Below are 5183 nucleotides of genomic sequence, written 5' to 3' on the forward strand. Positions count from 1 at the left end.
ACCACCTTACCTCATCCCCGCAGCGTTCCGACTCCAGCGGGTCTTGAGTTTGAAGTGTGTAGGCTTGGCTTAAAACCTTCACTGCAAAGTGGGGAAACATCTTGAAGTTACTTTGAGAGAGTTCAAGTTGTTCCCTGTAATCTTTTGTGATACAGAAAAGTGAACCGGTGAGAAGTTCAAGCAAATTGTCATTACTACCTGCTAAACTACCTTCAAATGTAATTTGGTGCTTCTTTTAAGGTATGAGGGACTCAAGGGGGTAAATCAGGACGCTCATTTCCCAGTTCCTGTAAGAGCTGTCCTCAGGAAAGAGAGCTTAGAACCAACTCTGAAAATGGGGAATGAAAGCATCTTTTCTTCCTGGGGCTGTGCTGTGGTATACAGTGGGTAAACATGAATATCCAACTGTTTACATTATGCTATGCATGTTCACACTGATCTTTCTCCTGAAAAAAAAAAAAAAAACAAACCAAAAACAAACCCCCATGAGTGAGTAGGTGAAAGACGATGGAACCAAACTAATTGTGTTAAAACTATTCCTCTCCTCCTGTTCCAACTGAAGTTGGAATGCATCCAGATTTGAATTTCCAAAGTCTGGCACCTCTTTTCAGAGGTTACACTGAACTTTGACCAACTTGGTCTTCACGTTTGAATCTGAATCCACTTTTGTTCCTCACCTTGTCCCTCTTCACACCCAGAAAAACAACTGGGTATCACATATATCAGACTATTCCTCCTTAGTCTTGGGCAGATAAGAGCAAAACAGGTTTCACATGAACCTGTCTGAGGTCAGGGACATTCCATCAAGTGTTACTGAACTCAAATGGGATCAAAGATTCCCAAATAACAGTATAAAATCACTCTGAAACATCTGCAACTGCAAACACAGATGGGCAGAGAAAACAGTGGGTCTGCAGGTGAAACCCTTGCCTCAGATAAGGACAGTGTCTGCCTTTGAACTCAGTCAGTTACCCTCTGCCTTCCACCTGGGGAGCTGGAAGGAGACTTGTGGTAGTCTCCCCCTACTCTCCTTCTTTTTCCCCTGGACCTTGCCTTCAGGGTGATCATTCAGTTGGACACTTCCTGCACTTGCTGTCTCAGGTCAGTCCTGCCAAAGGCAGAAATGAATGCTGGGATGTGGCAATACACAAGACAGAGAGGAAGACACATTTAATTAGCACAGCTGGTTTGATAACCGGGATGCCATGGCAGGGACAAGCAGAATTTTGAGATTATGAGAAGATGAGATTAAACTTGCCTAGGGGAAGAGGATGCGCTGTATCGCATCTCAGCATCCCACATGTCAACACAAAGTGACTCTGCAAGGCAAAGACTGAATTTTAACAGGTCTCATTGATACTAGGCAAGCCTGATTGTTATCTCAAAAAGCCATTGCCTAATGATTGGCCGTTAATGCCCGTCTCCCAGGCTCTTTCAGGGGTGGGTGGAAATAGTCAAAGCCTGCAAAGGACACTTAATGCAAATGGCTACAGTCAAACCTTTTGTACTGTCTGTCCCCCAGTTTTGTAGGGGAAGAATCTCTTAACACAGTGGGGTTTTAAAATTCAAACAAATTTTGTAGGAGGTCATTGAAGCACAACCAATGCAGAAGAATGTAGACAGCATCAAAAATAACTGGGAAGTATCCCATACTTGTGCTTGAAAGGCTTTGAATCAGAAGGTCTGCCAGGGCTGTTGCCTGATGAGTATTTGTGAATCTTCCCAGTGAGATAACGTAACTTTTTCTAGCCTGGTGATGCTGTAGGCAAAAGACCATCCCAAAGTGCAGGAATGAGCCTGGTATGCTTTTGGCACTGTGCAAGTATAACCCAAAGGCCAAGGCAGTTTCCAAGTGGAATGACTGAACTGGGAGAGGTTTGAAATGTAGGTAACCTCCAGAGAGGTGAAGCGGGGAGGGCTGAACGACAGCGCAAGAGGCAGCTGGGTGCTCCGGCTTGTACACATCTTCCAGGGAAGCCTTCCTGTGGAGAAGGAAAACTCACGAACACTGTGGCTGACAGGAACTGAAGACATGCTTTCAGTGGAATGGCACTGAGATATATATATATACACTTTTTTTTTTTTCTTTTCCCACTGAATGGGGGCTACTTTGCTATTCAACATTAACCTAAAAACCAACTACCCTAAAATATAGAAAGTATTTTTGCGAATCTCTGCTATCCCCTGTGATGGGTAGTGTGTGAATAGAAAACTTGGAGACAGTAGTGTAAAACACAAAGGCAGGAAGGGAGTGTTTATCATGATGTGCAGAATGCACCTCTTTGCTACAGCCTTGAAAGCTGCTTCTACAAGCTGGCAACATTCAGTTGCTGGAAGACAATATAACTAATCCAGACATGTTCAGCATGTAGAATTACAGTATCTCAGCCTTGTCCTTCCCTCACGAGCAACAGGAATTGGATTCATTTTTTCCCCAAAGAAAAAAATCACTTCAAAGTCCAGAAGTTAGAATCCAAGAGAAATATCACATCTGCTTCAGAGACTTTCTCTCTTTTGAACTTGGGGAGGAATTATTTTACTGTGCCAGAAATGCAGGAATTGTATTGTTACATGGAAGCTTTAAAAAAGCAAAGCCAAAATTTGAGCACTTAACTTCTTTTTCTCCTTGTTATTCATTTTCCCCTGAATTTCAGCCAAACTGCCAATTCAAAACTCATATCATTGCTTAGTGTATGGAAATTCCGATAAAATTAGTGTGTCAGTTAAGAAGGAAACAATGTGAAATAAAGAAAGTGAATGTGAAAATAGTAATTTGAAATAAAATACTTCAGTTAGATGGCCTAAAATCTTCCATTAGTGAAAAAAAAAATCACTAGATCTAATGTAGAATAACAAGAGTTGTCAGAAAAATATCTCAGAAATACTTTTTCACACACACACACACACACACTCTCTCACTCTTCTGTGTGTGTGTACACTTCTCCCCATCCTACTGCTTTTTCTTCCTGCTTTCTCCCCTGCAATTTTTTAAGAGCTGATATTTGTCATTTTCATTCTATTCTCCCAGAATAAAATTTCCAAGAAGTTCCCTAATGTTCTTTTTGGCTTTTGAGGATTAAAACAAAACAAAACAAAACAAAACAAAAAATTAAGAGCAAAACCCCAGGCCTTTCCCACATTTTTAAAAGCTTTATATTCCTGCATTCTGACACAGACAGAATCCACAGGACAGTTCAAACAAGTGGGCTGTTATCCTCTCTCTGTTTCTATGGAAATGAGTGTCAGACCACTTAAAACAAAGCACATACTTTACAGTAATCACTGCATTTTCATTATTTGAAATAACAGAGCGCATTTTCCCCAATCCAACCTCTATTCCTATGGATACAAGCTGAAAATCGTTGTAGAGAAGCCTGTTCCACAGTTTTTTCCAATTCTGAATATGTTTAGGATGCTGTTAAGTTCTCACAAGGTGCTATGGATGATACGATCTAACAAGAGCTTCAAGTGTGCTGTAATTTGAACTGGAGAGGACCAATTCTGTGAGCCAGAGTAAGGAAACATTCTTGTGTGTGTAAACAGAAATTGGAATGAATTCTGAGTGAAGTACTCCACCCAGCAGGTTTAGAAGGAGGGGAATGATTTGCTGTTTTCTGCTATTTTTTGACTTGCTTCAGAGAGAGTGAGCTGAGCTAAGCAAGTTCTGAGTTTGGTGATCATGAGCTGCTCCTTGGCCAAACTAGCCATAACACCATAGAGACCCCCACCACTTCACGAGACAGAAGATGTGACCCATGAAGTTCGCAAAGCCAATCTCCTCACGTTTCATTTGGAATGAAACCTCACTCCATTTCCTCAGGAGAGGCAGCAGAACGTCCCCGCGCCTCACCCCCCTGAATGCTGCCAGTCTTGCTGGCACTTCTCCGGTACGCAGATTATTTTTTCTAGCAGTGCACCTGGCACTTGTATAGACATGAAGTAAGAGGCATGTCCCATCTCAGAGAGCTTACGCTGCAAACAAGACAATGTCCCTGGTCACTTCCCGACATGATGTTTCAAAGACACAGTGGGAAAGACTGTGTGTCCTGCCCCTCAGTTAGGAAGGACATTAGGCCACAGTTACTGGGTGGAGCACGGTCAGGGAAATCAACCTCTTTGTCAAAGTGCTTTACTACGGTTTTATGAGCCTGCCTCTGATGGGTCGTTATCATGACACTGTTCCCCTTCCGTAAGTATTTAAGACAAGATTTTCCAAAATGACCAATGACTACCTACTTGAAATTCTAGACAGAAGCTTTTTAAAGCCACAGAATCAGTGTCAAAACACTGAAAAAACTGTGGCTTTTCCAAGAGCCTTGAAAAAATCGGGCTTCCAGATCTCTCAAGTTAGGTATGCAAAGGCATGCAAAACTGGTGGTGTTTCAGAAAAGAATAGCCCATATCAATATCTAATCAGAGAGAGTTAATAGTTTTGAGAACCAGACCTCAGGCTAATTCGACCTGAGCACAGTGAAATTAGAAGCATATAACAAAAATTTAAAATGATATTGCAGTGCTTGTAAGTGCCTGCTTTTCCCATCAAGACTGTAAGGGCTCCCTGGTAAATTCTGTGACTCAGTGACTATGTCAAACTCAGACTGGATGATGCTTGAAGATTATTCCATGTGTATAAGGTGGGAAGGATTTCAGTACACAGAAATACCCGAGAATCGCAGTAGATACTCAGAGGTGCTCTCAGCAAATGCCTCCTCTGGCTCTGCACAGCCTGCTCATTGACACTTTTCTGTCCTCTTCCCTTTTTTTCTGGTCTTTCCACCCATCTTCAGCACCTGGGCATGCAGCCCAGTTCCAGAGTCTCACCATGCTCTGACTCAAACCCCTGATGCTCATAATGCCTGGTCAGCAGATCCTTCCATATCGACAGGCTCTAATATTCCTCGTGGGAGGAAGATAAATTGCCATTAGTCAGGCTTAAAATGCACTCCTTGCACTCCAGCTGAAATAACTACGGGATTGGAGGAGGAGGAAGAAGAGGAGGAGAGATGATTTTTTTTTACAGCATCTAGAATAAAAAAAGTTGTGGTTTTACCTCAGCCATGCCAGCCCACTCGTCTCCTGGGTCCATGCACGGACCTTGCACATACCCTGGACTCCTCGATGCCAAACTCCTGGAATTCAAGCTCTGCAATGAATGTGTCCAAGTGTGTGAGTTGGCACTGGGC

This window comes from Chamaea fasciata, unplaced genomic scaffold (assembly GCF_029207755.1).
Source record: "Chamaea fasciata isolate MVZ Bird 193981 ecotype frontalis unplaced genomic scaffold, bChaFas1.0.hap1 SCAF_35, whole genome shotgun sequence".
In the NCBI taxonomy this organism is placed as follows: Eukaryota; Metazoa; Chordata; class Aves; order Passeriformes; family Sylviidae; genus Chamaea; species Chamaea fasciata.